The sequence below is a fragment of the Schistocerca americana genome, chromosome 1 (genome assembly GCF_021461395.2).
Source record: "Schistocerca americana isolate TAMUIC-IGC-003095 chromosome 1, iqSchAmer2.1, whole genome shotgun sequence".
Classification (NCBI taxonomy): Eukaryota; Metazoa; Arthropoda; class Insecta; order Orthoptera; family Acrididae; genus Schistocerca; species Schistocerca americana.
In genome coordinates this window covers 146748423-146771723 of record NC_060119.1, presented here as the reverse complement: position 1 = coordinate 146771723, position 23301 = coordinate 146748423, and the positions used below count along the sequence as shown (strand labels likewise).

General features: G+C 44.4%; 1 protein-coding gene and 1 non-coding gene across 2 annotated transcripts in view; both read right to left on the bottom strand.

Moving 5' to 3' along the window:
- The window catches only part of LOC124620838 (probable G-protein coupled receptor Mth-like 1), a 548776-nt gene that overhangs the window by 80011 nt on the left and 445464 nt on the right, over positions 1–23301 (bottom strand). The window lies entirely within an intron of this gene.
- On the bottom strand, positions 9443–9516 carry Trnat-ugu. The gene has a single exon. It is a non-coding gene; the product is annotated as a tRNA-Thr (tRNA).

The window sequence follows — 23301 nt, the reverse complement described above, 5'->3', positions numbered from 1 at the left end:
AATATGTTGGTTAAGTCATGGGGGATGCATGCAACGATTTTTCGATTTGAATCTAGCTATTGTTGAATTTATGAAGGAAAAAGGGGTTCAGGAACGAAAATTAGAACACTAGGAATGGACGCAAACTTCGCATTTTAAGTGCACTTGACTCTACCTTGCAATGCCTTACTATGCTCAGTGTAATTTCTTTCTGATTTCATGGAGATGCATTTCAAAAGAAAATCGCATTGTAGAAGGACCATTTCTGGAAAGACAATCCAGTCCCCGGAGCTCATTGGCGTTAAAGTAAGCGCGAGGTTTGAAGGATTCGTTGTAGTCACGCAAGAATCACAACGATGGTTGACCGTTTCAGTTGAGAGGGCCCCTGTGGGTGAGCAGATGTAACTGATTGACCTGCAAGGTTATTCCAGTTTCAATTACAAATCTTTTTACGTTAAAATTGTACAGGACGTCTTCGTTGCTTTTTTCGGGTAGATTTTCGAAGTACCTTTAATGAGGTTTCAAAAGCTCTACGATATTTCGATCGACATATTTGTGGGAAAGACCTTTTTTCGATTTGAAACTAAGTAAGTCACGGTTACGTGGCAGCTTGAGTACGAAACTCTTGAATTGTTCGCGTCTGTCCGTCCGCCGACAGTTTGTACTAGATAAAAATTACATTATGTCTTGAGCGCGCCAAAAATTATTAATTAATGCCGAAAACTTACTATGTTTGTGTTCTACATTGTAGAGAAATGTGAACTATAAAACTAAGTCATATGCAGTGCGACTGTACTGCAATTTAAATGTGGGACGTTCACTGTTTCCCAGTCTTGCCCTTTCTCGCATTCCGACAGCTTGGCGTGGAGGTGGGGGAAATATGAATGTTGATCTCGTGAACTATACTAGAAGTTGGCATGTCAGTTTTAAAATAACAGCTATGTACTCACATGTTACTGTACCGGTTACGAGCTCTCGCATTCATCACCACTTTGCAACTGATAGTTCCCATCGTAAACATTCTTAGTGATACATAATTACACCAGACGGCTCAGAGGTAGTACGAATCGATGTTATCATTTCAAATTAGACTAACTGGATCTACTATTCCAAATAATTGCATATGCCCAAATTACCATCATAACATACAAGCCAAGTCAGTATTCTACAGGTATAAAAAATAGTCTATAAATCATGTGCTTCATTCATAAAACACAATTTACGTAAACTTTTTACGTCATTTTCCAAAATGGTTTGTAAATATTGTTTGTAAACATTTCATACAAATTCTTAAGAATACTTCAACAAATATTTTACATAAAAATCACAAACAATTTGACAGCCTATAACCACTTAAAAGGTCTCTATGTACATTTAAACATCTCATATGTAGGTTGATTATTAACACATCCAGGAGTAGCTCCATATCTGCAGGCGCAGATATAATATTTCATCGAGAGTACATTCAAAGTATAGATACCAACAATGGAGTGCTTCTCTTGTCAATTAACATATTTACATGATCCTCATAAATAGGTACGTGGATAAGCTCTTGTGAATATAGTACCTGATAACAAAAAAACACGAACACTATACAGCTCCATTGTTGGTATATATTCTTTACATGTATTCTTGATGAAATACACTGAAGAACCAAAGGAAATGGTACATCTGTCCTAATATCGTGTAGGGCCGCCGTGAGAACGCAGAAGTGCCGCAACACGACGTGGCATGGACTCGAATAAAGTCTGAAGTAGTGCTGGAGGGAAATGGCACAATGAATCCAGGGAGGCTATCCATAAATCCGTAAGAGTAAGAGGGGATGGAGATATCTTCTGAACAGTACGTTCCAAGGCATCCCAGATATGGTCAATAATATTCGTGTCTGGGGAGTTTGGTGGCCAGTGTGTTTAAACCCAGAAGAGTTTCCTGGAAACACTCTTGTAGCAATTCTGGATGTGTGGGGCGTCGTACTGTCCTCCTGAATTTGCCTAAGTCTGTCGGAATGCACAATGGACATGAGTGGATGCAGGTGATCAAACAGGATGCCTAGGCACCTGTTACCTGTCAGAGTCGTATCTAGCCGTATCAAGGGCCCCAACTTACTCCAACTGCACACGCCCCACACCATTACAGAGCCAGAACCAATTTGAACAGTCCCCTGCTGTCATGCATTGATTCATGAGGGTGTCTCCATACCCGTAAACGTCCATCCACTCGATACAATTTGAAACGAGACTCGTCCGAGCAGGCAACATGTTTCCAGTCATCAACAGTCCAATGTCGGTGTTGATGGACGCAGGCGAGGAGTCATCAAGGGTACACGAGTGGGTCTTCGGCTCCGAAAGCCCATATCGATGAAGTTTCGCTGAATGGTTCGCACGCTGACACTTGTTGAAGGCCCAGCAGTGAAATCCGCAGCAATTTGCGGAAGGGTTGCACTTCTGTCACGTTGAACAATTCTCTTCAATCGTCGTCGTTGCTGTTTTTGCATGATCTTTTTCCGGCCGCAGCGAGATTTGATGTTTTACCGGTTTCCTGATATTCACGGAACACTCCTATAATGGTCGCACAGGAACAGCCCCATTTATTCTGTGTCCCACCTCTCGTGCGCTGACTATAACACCACGTTCAAACTCGCTTAAATCTTGATAACTTGCCATTGTAGTAGCATTAACCGATATAACAAGTGCGCCAGACGCTTGTCGTCTTATACAGGCGTCGCCGTCCGCAGCGCCTTGTTCTGCCCGTTTACGTATCTCTGTATTTGCAGATTCGCTAGCTGTATCTTAATAGATCTGTAGAACTAAACCTAGCTACACCACCTCTGCCTCGATGTCCCGTCCGCAAAGGAGGCCCCGACCACCCTCCCTTAAGTTACGTTGTGCAAGACGCGACAGTTGGCTGCGACTGCGACGCTGCCCCCTCCTCTTTTCCCACCCTGGCAGACGGAGACACGGCCGCAACACGACTGGAGTCGTCGCTGTTTCCCAAGCTCCGGTCGGCGGCGACGGATTCAAATACATAAGAAAAATAAGAATTCCGATTTTCTTGCTGTAAAAAATACTGTATGTTAATGCAACAAAGTTACATCGGCTCCCAGAGTTAATTTTTCGATACAGATTCTCCTTTTACTTTAAAAAATTGAAAAGTATCTCTTCCGGTTTTGCGTGTTTTTTTAGCTGTATATTACTTCTCTATCAATTGTGAGGAAAGTAAAAGGCACAAAAAATTGATGTTTGCGTATCTTACAGTTTCACATCACAGCTTGATAATGAGGTGTCTATTTTTCCGATATTCGTCACAGTTATTCCGATACTTAATTTACAAGTAACCTACTGCATAAAATTTGAATTGTGTACAGTGAAAAATGTGGTCGCTGGCTACTTTGCGTACGGTTCACTTTAGGTCATACATCGTTGCCGATGAAAAGAAGCTAACATATCGAAATTATTTTTAAAGTTGAGATCAGAATGGTATCGATCTCCGTTTCCGAGATTTGGGCTCATATATCTCCGGGAGCGTCGCGACTACCCGCCAGTTCTGTCGACGCGCAACGAGAATCGTGTGGTCATCACACGATAGAGAATGCATTTGTTTTGTTTCGCTGACACATTTGGACCTAATGAAACCATTTTATGTCATATATTTCTCCGGTATGAGTTACTAATATTTCTCCATATACTCTTGACAATTTCATTTAAAATGCCACGAAATGTAGGTTTCTTAAAGCCAAGTGATCAAGCAGAACCCATTTTCTTGGTTTTGCTGAGGCATCTGAACCTGTTCCAAGCTTTCTTTCTCGTTTATTTCTCTGATACAAGTCCCGAATATTCCTCCATCTGTTTTTGCACATTTCACCTAAAATTCCAATGAAAGATAAGTTTATTAACAATAAGCGCACGCTAGCGTCATTGCATTGTTTCAAGTTCTTGACAACAAGATAGGGTTACACCTTAAACATCTCTACAATTTTGATTCTGAACGTGCTTGTTCACAAAATTTCCCCAAATTACACTTGTCAGTTTCTCCCATGCAGAAACTTTTGGAACAAGCTAAGGCAACTTTCATAGCCGACTGACTCTTTATTCCCATCGAAATGAACTTCCATATTCTTATATTCTCACAGCATACATCGTTATGGATGACATGAACATTTAATCTTGCCAAGCTGCACTCAAAAGATGACTCCAGGATTTACAAAAGACGAATTTCAATTGTGAAGTGTGTCACACCAGAAGGGCCTTGTAAAACAGTAGTGCACTTTTGGCACAAGTTTTTTGAGCACCATCTTCTACCAATGAATTGAAGTGAATGTGACAAATTACTTATTGCAGCATACTGTTTGCGCAATCTGTTGAGAAACGCCTTCCTCAAAAACGAACATCTATTGATTACAGAAAGCTGTACAACAATCTGGTGGTGGTTTTTCACAACTAGAAGGTATCATCAAGACACCAATTTACCGTTTACTTTCAAAGTGAAGGTACTGTAAAACGTAACTTTCTCGTTGTACTTTACATTGTTCATTTTATAATGTACTTGCCGTTTTCAATTTTTATCGTCACAAAAAAGAGTAATGCGAAAATTGACCTTCAAGTTTATTTTCATCATTCTATTTCTACATCTGCATGGATTATACTGATTTTCATAACAGGCCTGAAAAATTTGCATTAATGGGAAAATATATAATATTTCACTCACCTGCCAGTTTCAACTGTGCACCAATTTCTTCCCAAATTCTGTCTCTGAACATAGTGTCTCTATATTTAGGGTTCTTCAAATCGTAAAGGCAAGGATGTTGCGAGACCAGCTCACAGAGCATCACATCCTGTGAGTGGCTCATTCCAGTTTTCCTTGACTGGCTGGACATCTTTCTGGCAGCCGTACGTCTTTGTGTCGTGCGACTTCCGTCGCAACACTGCTCACTGGTGCAGTGCTGCGGCAGCTGCCGCAACAGTCACGCGTTGCATCCCAAACTCGAACTGCGCATGCGCCAGCAGGCAACTTCTGACGTCACGCAGCGACCCGTCGCAGTCGCTAGTGTGCGTCGCGTCTTGGACAACGTACCTTTACCGCGCTGTCTGCGGTACGACACACAGTTAGGGAGACGTTTTACGCTTGTGAATTCCTTAAATAACCTGTGGTGGGTATTTACTAGTAAGTATTGCTCCTAGACCTCGTCGCTAGCGGTATGGTAACGCTGCGTTACAGCTGCAGCCACCACCGTTGTCACCATGGACGGCTGACGGTGTTGGATCGCGCCCTCGGCAGTTGAGTAATGGCGCCCCGCACGGTCCGACATTGGGCCAGACGCCGCCGCCACATTTATTTTCAGAGGCCGTGGCCGAGACCGCGCCTGCCTGTGGATGCGATAAATATTAACGGCGCCACAACACACACACCTCTTCCCTATCTTTCTTTTTGGCTCCTCGCCGCTGTGAGTCACGGTAGAAAGCCGTGAGAAGCCCAGCTCCTGGCCTTGCAAACCGGCAGCCCCGCATGTCTCTCGCCGAATCACCTCTTTTGCCAAATGAAGACAATTAATGATACGTAACATTTAGGGGTGCTGGAGTCAGAAGCTTTATTCCCACGTTTCATATTGAGGCGTAGCGCCGTATACCGAGATCCTGCCTTGGAGGCGGTTAAGTGGGAGACGTGTCTCACAGCTGGATAGTGACACATGGTGATGCGAGACTGGACGCGCACGTAGTTTATGTATCAGCCGATAGAGGACAGTATTGGATAGGTGACTGATTTAGTTTCGATTGTGTCCACTAGAGTGCACAAAAGTAATAGAATGTTTTTCATAAACTGTTCTAGTATTTTCATAAACTGTTATGATGTCTTTTTGTGTATGTAAAATGTTATAAATGTGTTTTAGCAGTATGAATGATGCGTGAGTGTGGTTTAAGGTTAATATAAAGATAATTGTTTAACGAGTTATGTAGTAGCATTTAGTGTGGGAACGTTTCGAAGAAGTATGGATATGGACAAGGAGATTTTATAGAATAGATTTGTAAAGTGAGTTTACGGTAAAGGCAAAGTTAATTCAGGTATAAATAACAATAGTAAATAACTTTATGCATAAACAAAACTTCAGCATATTAGATAATTACCTCGGTAAAAAGTGCAGTCGTTAGGTTTACTATTTTACGATTGGTTATTGATGAAAAGTGCGGACTGACGCGGGAGAATGTTGTTTTGCTATTGGCTGTTGAGTAAACCGATCAATGGTAAAGCAATAGTCTTCGCGCGCCTTTCTCTGCTGGTAGAGAAGACTTAGAGTATTCTAGAGGGAAGCCGGCCGAAGTGGCCGTGCGGTAAAGGCGCTGCAGTCTGGAACCGCAGGACCGCTACGGTCGCAGGTTCGAATCCTGCCTCGGGCATGGATATTTGTGATGTCCTTAGGTTTAACTAGTTCTAAGTTCTAGGGGACTAATGAAAGTTGAGTCCCATAGTGCTCAGAGCCATTTGAACCATTCTAGAGAAGGGTGGGACGTGTGTAGTAGTAGTTCCGATGGAAACGATAAGTTGCCCGATCTAGCAGTGTTTCATACATCAAAAGTGTGGTAAAGTGACGGCATAATTATTCCGATGGGCGTGTAGAAATTTCGGAATTTTAAGTGAATTTTGTGACGAGAGAAGACACATATTCCGCGTGGCGTATTGAGCAGGTCGGTGGCTAAAAACTGTGACTACACTTGGTACCGATGGACTTAATATTTGGCGAGCATTCTCAATCAAAAACAATCAGTATTTTTGTAGCTATTACGTTTTCGGGAAATGTAACACCATAAACTTGCTAACGTGAGTGAAAGAGATTGTGAGTGACTGTGCTAAGACTAGCACGGGCTTGGCAGTGATACTTGTTCACCTAAGTTTCAGACTGTATTAATTGAGGACAAAATTTCCAACCTTTCATTTCGTGTGAAAACTTTCTCCCGAAACGTAGATTAGTGACTTCAATTGCAGCCTGGTTCACGTCGAAGTACAGTAGGTTTCGCTCGGCTTTCCCACTGATCTGCTGAGACAATGTTCACAGGTAGGTGCAGGTACGTCGTAATGGGACGGAAAGAACCGCGCCGCCGCGATGTCTCAGCAGAGCGAAGATGTAGTGGTTATCACATGACGTCATAAAGTGGAGTGAGGTGCGAGCAACAGATGCTACAGTTACACCTATCGTCAGAAATTGCGCCAAAACTGTCGTATGATTGGCTTCCGTAATAAAAGATGGACGGATTACCTTCCAGCCAGTACGCCAAAACTCATAATTTCGTTCACCAATTACTACTAAATTACCATTCAGACTTTGTTCATGATATTAGGGGAGAACCACTTAATGCTGAACTATCACTGCATCATCAAAACTTCATTTTATATTAACTTTTACAAGACATCTGAGTACGTAGAACGAGCCGAATCGCTCCGTGTATCGTCGGCTTCTGGCTATACCGTTCAGAAGTGCAAGGAGGGACCGATCTGTTTGTTAGGTTGGAAGGACTGCCTTGCGCGTCGAAGGTCGTGACCGGCGAGCAATGCAGAGCATATCTGAGTTTAGGAAACTGTAACTTCATTTCTGAAATGTTACCAAAGTTTGCTACCACATTTAAAAGTGAGCTTCATTTTTGATTAATAAGAATGATTAGTGACGCTTGCAGGCGCGCGCTACCACACACCATTAGTCAACAGTATTTTATTTTGTCTGATGCAATGCCCATAGTAAAAAACGAAATATATGCAGCATACCTGCCAACTTTCAAAAAACAAAAATCTGGAGATTCAGTTTTAAAAACCGCGGCGCATTTTCACTGTAATCTCGAGGCAGCTGATGTGAGTCTCTCTTCCTATGACGTCACAAAATATATATATAACGGCCTTAAAATGGCAAATGAAAACTACCCAAAACGTTGATTCGTAAAACAAGGGACAGTCAACCACTAACCTATATCGGGCTCGTACGTGGTGCACTAAAACCCGTAATACAAAACTGTTAACCTACAATTTTTTTCCGTTATAACACTTCGACTTTGAATTTCGTCATCTTATTTTCAACTTTAACTTCTTGTAACGGCGCACGATGCTACAAAGTGCCGTACTAAAACTCTCTGATCCCAGGCGGCTACCCCTTTTCGAACATTTCATTCCAGTAATTTTTAAATTTTTCTCCATTACCGACTTGCGCTGCCCATATTAACTGTTGGGCGACCATCCGCTTTGATTGCACGACCGCGAATGTTTTTCACTGCCGCACTTGTCAATTTGCAATCGAGCATATCTATGTACGAGTCTTAAAATCTCCTGCTTCTTTAAACCGTTTCCTGACCTCCCTTGTAACTTCCTACACAGCTCTCTATGCACATGACTGTGTACACAGCGCTTATGGATGTGGGACTACCCTACAAACACTACCTCGCTTGATCGGTGCCCTGACGTCATTGCTGGCGTGGTTGTCCGTTGATCGGAATGCCATCGCCGGCCGAGATGGCCGAGCGGTTCTAGGCGCTTCAGTCTGGAACAACGCGACCGCTACGGTCGCAGGTTCGAATCCTGCCTCGGGCATGGATGTCTGTGATGTTCTTAGGTTAGTTAGATTTAAGTAGTTCTAAGTTCTAGGTGACTGATGACCTTAGTTGTTAAGTCCCATAGTGCTCAGAGCCATTTGAACCATTTGAAATGCCATCTTCCGAGCAGAACTCGATAGTAACGACATATGTTGACAGTTACTGTGATTATATCGTGAATTAGACATAGGACGGGGAACTAGCAGTTTGTTGCTTTAATTTTGGAAACCTGCGTATATGGCATTCCTATAAACTATGGAATTTATTATCCCAATGAGAGAGAGCCTTAGCCACTTACTTGGCTGCTGCATTACAGCAGAAACTGCGGACTCAGGGTCTTGTGCTACCTCTCATCTGAGACGACGGCATCGCCTAAAGACGCCAGGTTGGTGGACAAATTTAGAAATTCTGTGTTTTGCTTTGATGCGGCAAGACTCAACTGCACACCTTACACGTCCAGCTACTCAATTATAAATGGAGGCAGTTGCGCGCAGTCTGTGGAGACACAGAAAAAGGAGTCGCAGATTCATTCGTCTGATGTCTGAGTTACGTCACGTCCAGTCTCGGTGTGTATTTACGTGTTTGCGAGGAACGCCGCATATGGCATGGGAAGAACAGTTTCACCTCTGCATGTTCTCTGTCATCCTCTCACCTGCTTTTTCCCAGCATGACTCTCCTTTCCTCCCCCCTCACCACCCTCTCTCAGTCTATATTTGAGCCGCCGAGAGGCAAAGTGGTACGATTCAATTTTTCCTAGTTCTGAGAAATGAAGGATTTTGCGTTTCGATTAATGTAAATTATTGCTTTACAATAATTCGTGATTCAATGATAATTAATCGAAACCCTCAGCTGCCGACAGGTGTTGTTGATATATCTCGATGGAGACAGCTGGAAATGTGTGCCCCGACCGGGACTTGAACCCGGGATCTCCTGCTTACATGGCAGACGCTCTATCCATCTGAGCCACCGAGGACACAGATGAATAGCGCGACTGCAGGGACTTATCCCTTGCATGCTTCCCGTGAGACCCACATTCCCAACTGTCCACAATTCTACATATATATAATGTACCTAATAGATATTTGCCCATCCACTCATTACTCGCGCACACTTTGGCGGTTCCCGTAAGAGTTCGGACAACCTGTGCGCATTCGCACGGACGAAGGTCAATGGCTGGGTAGCCTTTAACTATATATATGAAGATAGTAACTGCTCTCGAAAGAACAGATACCACTGATGACCGTGCAGGTTCTCTCGAATAAATGATAATTAATTGAAACCCTCAGCTGCCGACAGGTGTTGTTGATATACGTCTATGGGGACAGCCGAAAATGTGTGCGCCGACCGGGACTCGAACCCGGGATCTCCTGCTTACATGGCAGACGCTAAATCCATCTGAGCCAACGAGGACACAGATGAATAGCGCGACTGCAGGGACTTATCCCTTCCACGCTTCCCGTGCGAGTAATGAGTGGATGGGCAAATATCTATTAGGTGCATTATATATGTAGAATTGTGGACAGTTGGGAATGTGGGTCTCACGGGAAGCGTGCAATGGATAAGTCCCTGCAGTCGCGCTATTCACCTGTGTCCTCGGTGGCTCAGATGGATGCCGGCACGGTAGCTCAGCGTGTTCGGTCAGAGGGTTTGCTGCCTTCTGTAATAAAAAAACTGAGCTAATCGATCAACAACGAACTTAAACGGGTGTCTTACGGTGTCCGCCCCGAGCAGGTGCAGCGAACGAAAGCGAACAAATCTGTAATAAAAAAACTGAGTGGAAGGGTCACCAAACGAACTTGAACGGATATCATGTGACGTCCGCAACAACCAAACACAACGATAAAAAAAGAGCAGGAGATTCCGGGTTCGAGTTCCGATCGGGCACACATTTTCAGCTGTGCCCATCGAGGTATATCAACAACACCTGTCGGCAGCTGACGTTTCAGTTAATTATCATTTATTCTAGAGAAGCTCGACGGTCATCAATGGTATCTGTTCTTTTGAGAACAGTTACTATCTTCATATATTCGTGATTCATTTGATGAAACGTACAAATGAAATATTATAATTACGTTTACTACAGACATTTTAGTTATTTGTACCTTAAATTCGGTTTTATAGTCCCTAAAAGTTGGACTACCACTTTTCCTCTCAGATATTTACTTATAATGAAATGTAAAGCGGTATAAATCAAGATTTGTACCATGTTTCTTATGAACTTTTTGGTGAAACTGGATACCTGAGAAGAAACATCCTGTCTTTTAGTCTCCGTAGCAGCAATTTATTTGTAAAACATAAACATAATACGATATAGTAAATGTGAGTCTGCACTTACTGCTCCCTTTATGCACTTTTCTCCCACAAACTGAGTTAAAATAATTGCGTTATTGTTGTTAAATACTAGAAAGCTACCAACTAAGGCTGTCTAATAGTTCAGCAGTGCTTCATCTATGGATTATAAATAAAATGTTGTTTCCAAATGTCGAAATTTCTTAACGTGTACTTTTGTCAAGCTAGTATTTCAAGAGTCTTTATAATGGAGCATGTCTGTTTACTCGATTTCACTGTCCACGTCATCTTCCTCTGCTAAAAGGTCGACATGTCCAGGTCCAGACTCCCGTGCCGAACTTGCAGTTGTCAGTTGGTTGAAGAAAGCGTGGTGCGCCGAAGGGATGTACGGGATGAGTGTGATTCTGTCCCTCCTTTTCGCTTCGGTGACAGGTCGCGCAGGATTGTTGAGAGGGACGAGTTGAACACAAGACAGGCGCGGACGGTCACGAGCAAGAAGTGAACTTGTAATATCCAAAGTGGTTCGACGGATTCATGCATCATGAGATTCTTTGCATACGAGGTGTGGCTAGAAAAAAACCGGACTAGTACTGGTGAAACAATAAAACGAATGCAATACGGCTGAAAGTCGCGTGGCCTGTCACGTGACTCTCGCTCCGCCTACTGCTCGAGTTTCATCTGCCTCCTGCACTCAGTCTGCCCGTGGCGTCTGTTTTAAGTAGTTGACGTTTTGTCTGTGCGTCGGAAAATGTTGAGTGTACAGAAAGAACAGCGTGTTAACATCAAATTTTGTTTCAAACTAGGAAAATCTGCAAGTGAAACGTTTGTAATGTTACAACAAGTATACGGCGATGTTTGAGTGGTTTAAACGATTTAAAGATGGCCGCGAAGACACCAGTGATGACACTCGCACTGGCAGACCATTGTCAGCAAAAACTGATGCAAACATTGAAAAAATCGGTAAACTTGTTCGACAAGATCGCCGTTTAACAATCAGAGCAGTGTCTGAGTTAACAGGAGTTGGCAAGGAAAGTGTTAGGTAGATTCTTCATGAAAGTTTCAACATGAACAAAGTGTGTTCAAAAATGGTTCCAAAGTGTCTCACAATTGAACAGAAGGAACGCCGAAGAATGATTTGTTCTGACATCCTGGAAAACATTGAAAGTGATCCCACCTTCTTACAAAATGTTATTACTTGCGATGAATCGTGGTTTTTTACTTACGATCCCGAAACTAAACGCCAATCGATGCATTGGAAAACTCCTGGTTCTCCACGACAAAAAAAAGCACGAATGTCAAAATCGAAATTCAAGGCAATGATGATTGTTTTTTTTTGACATCAAAGGGATTGTGCACATTGATTGGGTACCAGAGGGACAAACAGTGAATCAGCATTACTACATTAGCGTCCTGGCTACCCTACATGAGCGAGTACGGAGAAAACGGAACGATTTGTGGAGAAAAAAGTCATGGATCCTTCACCAAGACAATGCCCCAGCTCACAGTGCGTTGTCAGTGAAGACGTTTTTGGCAAAACACAACATTCCCATCTTAGATCATCCACCCTACTCACCTGATTTGGCCCCCTGTGACTTTTTTCTTTTCCCTAAAGTCAAGTAAGCTTTGAAAGGAACTAGATTTGAGACTGTTGAAGCAGTAAAAGAAAAAGCGACGGAAGTAATGTATGGACTTACCGAAAATGATCTGCAGCATTGCTATGAACAGTGGAAAATTCATATGGAGCGGTGTAGAGACCGAGGAGGAGAGTACATTGAAGGAGATAACATGAAATTGTAAATAATTGTAAATAATTGTAAATAAATGTTTTTTCCAGCATCAGTCCGGTTTTTTCCAGCCGCACCTCGTAAAACGAGATGTAGACAGTCTTTCTGGAAACGAAGCCATCGAACGTGAAAGTAACTGAACTTTTCAATTTGCGTGTTATTCTTTTTAAATGTCATACTTTTCGCTAGATACTTTGTTGAGACAGAATCATTAAGGGCCATTCTACAAACGGTAAAGGCTTGTTTTATCCTGGCCTTTTGAATGGCATTACACCAATCATCCCGAGTGAAGTTCTTGATTTTGTCCCGACGACTCCGAAATCCCGATCGTTTACCAGAAAGGAGAGTATTAATAACATCAACTTATGGTCGACCCTGTGGATCTCATTACTTGATTTCTTTACAGTCTCTGTCCAAATTAGCACAGGTTTTGAATTCCGATTTCGACCAATTGCTGCGTCACTGTATGCTATTACGCAATGTGCAACATGAGCATGGAGTTCTACATGTTTTAAAAGGCAAAAACCTACTTCTTGGGAGCATTTTCGTGACATAATTCTCATCCCAGATGAACATAAAGGCAAGCGACCTTACAAATCTAAAGAAAGACAACAATGCTTATATTTACTAGCATTGTTGCATGGCCTTTTTTAATTTTAAAGTGTAAATAAACAACACACAACAACACGAGCATGTGGCCTTTCCGCTGGTCTTATACCACTATTCTCGCGAACGCACTTCACTCTAGTGAGAGTGGAAGAATGCATTTGGCGCACATTCCGTACATTGTGAGTAAACTCAGTGATTTAACTCAAAAATTAAAATTTTTTTACTTAAATTACTTTGGTTCTCAGCGGCTCATTTTTGCTCTCTCCGCTTTCCTATCCACCTTGCTTATTTTTCACTCTTTCAGAGAAAAGCGGTTTGACTTTCGGAAGAAATCTACGTTCACAATTTATCCCTTGTTCGTCAACCAATACAGTTCGCAGGCGTGTCCGTCCCCGGCCCTTCCCCTTTTCTGCTTTAGACTTCCCTGAAAGCTGTGAGGCAATTCATTTAAGTAATTATTAGATGTAACTGATTTTTGTTCAAATGGTTCAAATGGCTCTGAGTGGGACTTAACATCTGAGGTCATCAGTCGCCTAGAACTTACAACTACTTAAACCTAAATAACCTAAGAACATCACACACATCCATGCCCGAGGCAGGATTCGAACCTGCGACCGTAGCGGTCGCGCGGTTCCAGACTGAAGCGCCTAGAGCCGCTTGGCCACAACGGCCGCAACTGATTTTTGTCCCAGAAATAAATTATAAATAATTCTTTAGGCTTCCCGGCGATCTAATGACATCTTGGGTTGTCGGGTGTTCTGCCGGATATCAGCGTCGTACTTACACGGTATTTCGGTAGTCTCAGGTCGCACCTGATGAAGGTAACGAGTTACGCTACCGAAGTACCGTGCAAATACGACGCTGATATCCGGCAGAACACCCGACAACCCAAGATGTCAAATTATAAATAGTTACAATATCGTGGTACCCAACAAGGTTTCGGGGGACCTATAAACATCAATATCATTTCGACAGAGTTGTGGAAATAATCTATGGAACATGGAGCTAAAACTTTCATTGACAGCCATACTCCGTATGCCACCTACGGTGTATAGTAAAGAGTATATCAGGTGTGTGGTGTTGCTACACAGTTGACCGAGGAAAAAAAAAAAACCCATTCGGGTTCCGGCGCCAAGTGAAAGTCTTATTTGAGTCGACACCACATTGGGCGACTTGCGGCCAATGAAGAGGATGAAATGATGACGAGGACAACACCCAGTCCACGAGCGGAGAAAATTTCCATCCCGGCCGGGAATCGAACCCGGGCCCGCTGCATGGGAGGCAAGCACATTACCACTTTTTTGTTTTTTGTTTTGTTTTTAATCTCATTTTGTTCGTTATGACTCTTTGTATTTGTTCTTTGTTGATCCGTTCACTCAGTTCTTTATTACAGAAGGCAGCTAACCCTCTGACTGAGCTACCGTGCCGGCTGTCAGCTAAGCAGCCGGACACATAGTTGACTGCTAATATGAATTTCCATTCGTTGCAGATTAGGCTTTCTACAGTATAAGAAGGGAAAAGTAACACGATACAAACAACAAGGATGATAATAACAAATGAAAATCTTCTGTTCAAGTTTTCTTCTAATGTTGTGTGTGTGTGTGTGTGTGTGTGTGTGTGTGTGTGTGTGTGAATTTCTACTAACTTGTGCTAAGAACAACACACACACCCACGCCCGAGGGAGGGGCCGCGCTCTCATGTTGTCATACGACTTAAACATTCAAGGAGCAGCGTATAACAACAATTTATAATATATTTTTCAGATAAAATTAATTTCCATCTATGTGCGCCGGCCAGTGTGGCCGAGCGGTTCTAGGCGCTTCAGTTTCGAACCGCGCGACCGCTACGGTCGCAGATTCGAATCCAGCCTCGGGCATGGATGTGTGTGATGTCCTTAGGTTAGTTAGGTTTAAGTAGTTTTAATTTCCAGAGGACTGATGACCTCAGATGTTAAGTCCCATAGTGCTCAGAGCCATTTGAACCATCTATTCGCAAATCCAGTATTACCTCAAAAAACATTTATTTGGTATTGTAAGCCTTGAAAATCTGTAGTAGTATATTAAGAGGAACATTGTTACCAAAGCTCTGAGAAAAATCGTTTCATATGTACTTCAAATTCCTGCACGAACATGAACTAAATACCTTTTTAAAACAACAGTGTACACGTTTTCTGTTAAAACCGAAGTTTGACTGCGAGAAAGAAACTACCGACCTGTGAAAATCTGCCGTTTCGCTTCTTCATCGCAATTGGTCTAAACTTTCTTGAAAATGAACTTTCAGCATTAGTGAAAGAGGTTTCTTTGGTTTCAAGGACGGGTATGTTCTTCCGGCGTAACTGAGTCCGTCAGATGACACATTATCCAAAACCAACATTCCTCGAAAGATGATCGACAGAAATGGTAATTCTTTGCCAGGAAGGTCCACGGAGCTTTAGATTTTTGCTTATGAGGATAGTTACACATGGTGTTGTCAAGAGAATTCGAAAGTACACTGGAAACTGAGATGGAATTTCCGACTATCAACTCTCTGTAAGTATTTGCTTGGGTTACATTCTTCACCATTTGAAAGCGTACGTGATGATATTTCAATGATTACAATACAGACCCAAATTTACATGGAACTTGGCAGTAAGAACCCTCGTATCAGTATGACGTTGGGCCCCATCTAGACTGAATGCATGCACTGACTCGGTTGGAAAGGGTATCATAAAACCATTGTATTCTCTCCCAAGGCAAGCTCCTGGTCCTAGCTATACCGGATACTAGCACTAGGTCCACACGTGTTCCATCGGGGGCAGATCTGGAGATCTTGCTAGCCATGGAGGCACCTCAGCATCACGCGGACAGTTCATAGAGACATGCCACGCGTGGACGGGTATTTTCCTATTGAAAAAGGATCTGTCGCTTGAGGGACAACTTGAGGATGCAGGATATCTCAGCGACGTACCGCTGTGCCTCCAGAGTTCACTCAATGTCTACCATCCATAACCTGATGGCTTCCCACACCAGCAACTGCTGCATCTCTCCAAAATTTTGGAAAAATGGGACACCGCCATACCGACGATTCATCAGGAGTCAATGCTTCCCGGTGAAGCCACCACTCCCTATCTGTTTGTGTTGTGGTGTTGATCCCAGAGTAGGCATGCAAATGGAATAAACGGGCTAAGAAGAGCAGATAATGGAATGAGAGTAAATCGAAGAAAGACGAAAGTAGTGAGAAGTAGCAGAAATGATAACAACGAGAAATTTAACATCAGGACTAGTGATCACGAAGTAGATGAAGTTAAGGCAATCTTCTACCTAGTAGCAAAATAGCCCATGGTGGGCGGAGCAAAGAGTACAGAAAAAGCAGACTGGCACTGGTAAAAAGGCCATTCCTGGTCAAGAGAAGTCTAATACACTCATGCTCATAAATTAAGGATAATGCTGATACACGGTGAAACAACGCTCTGGTGGGAGGTTTGCGGGTTTAAATCACCTTGGGGTATGAACACGCGGTGCATTTGACCTGCGGTCGTCGCACGGTGGCGCTGGCAGCAGTGCACATACACAGAGGTGTGTTGGTGCATGTCAGAGTACGGTGCAGCGAGTAGGTGTGCAGACGTTTTCAGACGTGCTAATGGTGACTGTGTGTTGAAAATGGCTCAAAGAACACATATTGATGACGTTATGAGGGGTAGAATACTAGGGCGACTAGAGGCTGCTCAAACACAGCAGAACCAATAAAGCCTGGTGTCAAGGACACAGTACATGGTCATTGGAACAGTGGTCCCAGGTTATGTTCACCGACGAGTCCAGGTATAATCTGAACAGTGAGTTACGACGGGTTTTCATCTGGCGTGAACCAGGAACCAGCCCCTTAATGTCCTTGAAAGGAATCTGTATGGAGGTCGTGGTTTGATCGTGTGGGGTGGGATTATGATTGGTGCACGTACACCCCAGCACATCTTCGACAGAGGAACTGTTAACAGGTTAGGTGTATCGGGACGTCATTTTGCACCAGTATGTCCGCCTTTTCAGCGGTGCAGTGGGTCCCACCTTCCTCCTGATGGATGATAACGCACGGTCCCACCGAGCTGCCATCGTGGAGGAGATATCAGGCGAATGGAGTGGCCTGCCTGTTCTCCAGACCTAAACCTCACCGAGCACGTCTGGGATGGTCTCGGTCGACGTATCACTGCACGTCTTCAAACCCCTAGGACACTTCAGGAGCTCCGACAGGCACTGGTGCAAGAATGGGGGGCTATACCCGAGCAGCTGCTTGTCACCTGATCCAGAGTATGCCAACCCGTTGTGCTGCCTGTGTACGTGTGCATGGTGATCATATCCCATATTGATGTCGGGGTAGATGCTCAGGAAACAGTGGCGTTTTGTGGCATATGTGTTTCGGGACGGTTTTCTCAACTTATGACCAATACCATGGACTTACAGATCTGTGTCATGTGTGTTCCCTATGTGCCTATGCTATCAGCGCCAGTTTTGTGTAGTGGCATGTTGTGTGGCACCACATTCTGCAATTATCCTTAATTTATGAGCATGAGTGTAGTATCGAATATAGCCCTTCATTTGAGGAAGAAATTTCTAATACGTTTGGAGCAAAGCATTGTATGGTAGTATAATAGAAGAGAATCGGAGCATTTGAGATGATGTGCTACAAAAGAATGTTGCAAATCAGGTGATCTGATAAGGTATGCAATGAGGTGGTTCTGTGGAGAATCGGCGAGGTGAGGAATACATAGAAAACACTGACAAGACAGCTGTTAAGACACGAAGCTATAACTTCCATGGTAATAGAGGGTAAAAACTTTAGAGAGGAAGACAGAGATTGGAATACATCCAGCAAATAATCGAGGACGTCCGTTGCAAGTGTTATTGTGAGATGAAGAGGTTGTCACAGGAGAGGAATTCGTATTGCGATGCACTAGATGAGTCAAAAAAGCATGTGAAGTAATGTTCTAGTCCGGCTTGCGAATGGGTTATAATGCGCTTTGGTGCACAATACGCCGATCTTCCATTGTGGTGGTGAGGTGTAGTCGACCAGAGCCTTAGCAATTAGTCAGTCTGCCTTCATTCAAGCGATTCAGCACCTGCTCGATGTCACATCTGAAAGCCCCCCGAATTCGACGAGCCGATGAAACGGAGACCCACAATGAGGCCACTTTCAATCTCTGTCAGGAGCTAATACCGCTGTCTCACACGTGGATGCGGCATCTACGTGTCCTTCACAGTGATCAGTCAACATCTGACCCAGTTCAAGACCCGTTATATACATTGTGAGGCCTGACAACAACAGTAAATGCGAACAATACTAAGACACACTTGTGGGCATTCTACCTATCATGGAGAACTGCAGGTCTTATCATTTACATATGCACCCACCGTCCGTACGTGTACGAAGTCAAATTGACATCCGGTCATGTATTTGTATGTTTCACTTTTTGTCAAGCGGTGTATTTACTACTGCTCTCGAAACACTTTGCAGACTAACGACAATGGAGGCTTCAACTGAACAGTGAAACAAACCAGATGGTAACGATAGGCAGGCAAGAGAACAGGAATGTATGTGGTACGAAAGGCAGATCGTTTATTACCGGTATGTTTGTCGGTGCTGGGAGCAGAAACGTTATAGACAAGACAGCGATATAGTGGGAAACCTAAGATGAATGTGTCAGGAGAACGAACAAAGAGCTCCGGACCACAGAATCCGCACGCCATTTTTACGACCAGCCATTCCGGATGAGATATCGTAGCACCGCTGAATATTACTGCCACCCCTGCCCCGTCGATTTACTATCGCTCATTCTTTCGGTCGACACAAACAGTCGTCATTAGGGACGCGGCGGCTCGTAAGTTACGCCACGAAAATGGCGGAGGAACCGGTGTGCGGAGGCAGGCGGTGGGCGCGCGGCGGCCGGGGTCAAGAGCCGCCGCGCTGACCTTGGCAGTGGGCGAGTCAAGGCCGCGCCGCGGATTACGGCGCCTTTCTGCCCATTGTTCCTGGTCCGCGCGGCGCGCTGCATGCTCACTCGCTCATTACTCCGCTGGCGTCCGGTGCGCGGCGGGGCGTGTGCAGACACGCACAGTGTTTATTGCCGGCGGGCCCTCTGTGCCAGCTTCCGGTCGGCGCCACACTCACCACGTAAGGAGCGCTCGGCTCGTGCTGCGCTGTTGACAGATCAAGGCTGGTGTTAGGAGGGCGACGAAAGAGTGTTCTTTCCAAGCAGTGAAGAACTGGCAAAATTTCTAGTCGTAGTCCCCTTATAGTTCGATGCGACTTTGGCCAACGTTTTCCTGGCGGGTAAATTCTATACCTGAAAAGAAACTTTCGAAAATCTGGACAATACGCATCTACGCTTGCCATAAACTCTGTTGTATCAAATATCTACGAGGGCGATTCAAATGAGAACTTTAATACAACTGCCATAAAATTTCGACAAGTTGTGTGATGGAATTGGTAGGTGGCAGTAGTGTTCCTGAAGGTTGAGAAAGTGACCGACAGGTGGCAGAGTTATGCTACGACGCAGTAGAGAGCCTGTATAGGAAGAGTGGCCAACCGGACGATACGGCGGCCATTTTTCTGCCAAACTGCGGGCGGGACTTTTGAATGGCCAGTAGTGGAGTACACACTCACCGAATCAAAAGCACAAGACAATATGGCGAAATCATTCGTTAAATACCTTTCTTTACAGCTATAATATATTCATAGTAGCCTACTACGTACAGCACAGCAAAATTTGACACAGTGGCTGTAAAAATTATTCGTTACTTGCATTTATCTCCTTTAAAGTTCGTTTACTAGACATATTGCAATGAAAGCAACGTAAATAAAAAAATATAGTATATAGCATTTGTTTGTGGATAACGCTAAAGATTTAACGTACCTGTATTACGTAAGATGAATGAAAGTCGTATACAGTTGTTTACTTGTGACATGCAAAAAGTTTGAGACGTATTAGTACTTCTTTTCACGTCTTCAAACTTTTTGCATGTCACAAGTAAACAACCGCTTACGACTTTATACTGAATACCTCTCGTAGATAACAAACGAAAAAGATTACAAAAATCAGATAATGTTAAATGTAGGCTACTATAATAACGACCAAATATAACAAGAAAACTACCGTATCCCTTCTACCCCACAGTAAGTAGGCCTATTAAAAACTGCCTTCAAGAGTACCTACAATTATTTACCAAGAATAATGTTTCAGCAAACACGACAACTGCGGAAAAACGTGCTTACAACTCGTCTGCGTCAACAGTCAGGCAATAATACTAAAACCAAATAATGCCTAGTGTTCTGATTCGGAACGAAATAAAGTTTGACGCTATAAAGTCGAATGAGCATGGTACAACAATCACAGGAAATTTCCGTTTCCAGCAAGGACTGTCAGATATTGGCTTCAGAAAAGCTTGTGATGCTACCAGTATGCACGAACTATTAAAGAAATAAGAGCTTAAAAATGCACTTAATTGTAATAGGCCTACCTGTTTTGCGTGAATAAAAATATTTAAAAAAACTGACACCTTAAAATCAGAGTTTTCTGAGCAAAGTGAAGAACCAAACATTTTTATAGGCATAACTAAATAAATATTTCGGATAATATATACCATTAAGGAAGTTGTACATGGACTTTATTACAAGAGTTACACATTCCTTCCTGACTGGGTATTTCAGACTGCAACAAGAAGTTACCAATTTTGCCAAATTCAAAACGATAATTACGTACTAAAAAGATATACAACTAAATCGAACATGCATGCACAACGAATAACAAGTCTCTCAATAATTCAAATACCTATTAATTGTTTCCAAAAGTCCTCTGAACTTCAACTCAAAAGCACGGCGAACATAGGAAGCGGGAGAGACGTTTGGCAGAAAAATGGCGCCAAAGCTAATCAACCAATCACGGGCAACTTCACCTATGGCCACTCTCTCTGTATACAGGCTCTCTAACGACGCACAGAAGGCAGCAGCGTCCACAAGATGCTAGCTGCCCCACTGTCAACATGCACCGCCACTGATCACCGATCTGTGATGCCTTTTTGTGAAAGTGTCAAACCAATCGAAATTCATAGAGAAAGCCAGCACCGTACGGTGATTCGTGTTTGTAGTTGCAGAGAGCATACGAGTGCCATAAGTTTAGCAGTGTAACTACTGTGGATGATGGCCCAGTGCCAGTGCAGGCTCACCGCACAATGACGGATGGAAACACTGCATTAGTGTAGGAGGCTTGTAAAGGAGAACAGACGTGTAACTCTGAACGAAATAGCCTCAAGTCTGAATATTACACTCCTGGAAATGGAAAAAAGAACGCATTGACACCGGTGTGTCAGACCCACCATACTTGCTCCGGACACTGCGAGAGAGCTGTACAAGCAATGATCACACGCACGGCACAGCGGACACACCAGGAACCGCGGTGTTGGCCGTCGAATGGCGCTAGCTGCGCAGCATTTGTGCACCGCCGCCGTCAGTGTCAGCCAGTTTGCCGTGGCATACGGAGCTCCATCGCAGTCTTTAACACTGGTAGCATGCCGCGACAGCGTGGACGTGAACCGTATGTGCAGTTGACGGACTTTGAGCGAGGGCGTATAGTGGGCATGCGGGAGGCCGGGTGGACGTACCGCCGAATTGCTCGACACGTGGGGCGTGAGGTCTCCACAGTACATCGATGTTGTCGCCAGTGGTCGGCGGAAGGTGCACGTGCCCGTCGACCTGGGACCGGACCGCAGCGACGCACGGATGCACGCCAAGACCGTAGGATCCTACGCAGTGCCGTAGGGGACCGCACCGCCACTTCCCAGCAAATTAGGGACACTGTTGCTCCTGGGGTATCGGCGAGGACCATTCGCAACCGTCTCCATGAAGCTGGGCTACGGTCCCGCACACCGTTAGGCCGTCTTCCGCTCACGCCCCAACATCGTGCAGCCCGCCTCCAGTGGTGTCGCGACAGGCGTGAATGGAGGGACGAATGGAGACGTGTCGTCTTCAGCGATGAGAGTCGCTTCTGCCTTGGTGCCAATGATGGTCGTATGCGTGTTTGGCGCCGTGCAGGTGAGCGCCACAATCAGGACTGTATACGACCGAGGCACACAGGGCCAACACCCGGCATCATGGTGTGGGGAGCGATCTCCTACACTGGCCCGTACACCACTGGTGATCGTCGAGGGGACACTGAATAGTGCACGGTACATCCAAACCGTCATCGAACCCATCGTTCTACCATTCCTAGACCTTCAACGGAACTTGCTGTTCCAACAGGACAATGCACGTCCGCATGTATCCCGTGCCACCCAACGTGCTCTAGAAGGTGTAAGTCAACTACCCTGGCCAGCAAGATCTCCGGATCTGTCCCCCATTGAGCATGTTTGGGACTGGATGAAGCGTCGTCTCACGCGGTCTGCACGTCCAGCACGAACGCTGGTCCAACTGAGGCGCCAGGTGGAAATGGCATGGCAAGCCGTTCCACAGGACTACATCCAGCATCTCTACGATCGTCTCCATGGGAGAATAGCAGCCTGCATTGCTGCGAAAGGTGGATATACACTGAACTAGTGCCGACATTGTGCATGCTCTGTTGCCTGTGTCTATGTGCCTGTGGTTCTGTCAGTGTGATCATGTGATGTATCTGACCCCAGGAATGTGTCAATAAAGTTTCCCCTTCCTGGGACAATGAATTCACGGTGTTCTTATTTCAATTTCCAGGATTGTAGTATTGGTTCAGCGCAGAATATTGTTTACTGTACTTCAACAAGGTGTCTGCAAGATGGGTGCCACATCAGTTAACTGCCGAACGATCGCGTCGATGTCAGTGAAGAACTTTTGCATCGCTTCCACGTCGAAGCTGTTGCATTCTAGGTAAAGCTGACACAGGCGGCCGGCCGAAGTGGCCGTGCGGTTCTAGGCGCTGCAGTTTGGAACCGCGAGACCGCTATGGTCGCAGGTTCGAATCCTGCCTCGGGCATGGATGTGTGTGATGTCCTTAGGTTAGTTAGGTTTAACTAGTTCTAAGTTCTAGGGGACTAATGACCTCTGAAGTTGAGTCCGATAGTGCTCAGAGCCATTTGAACCATTTT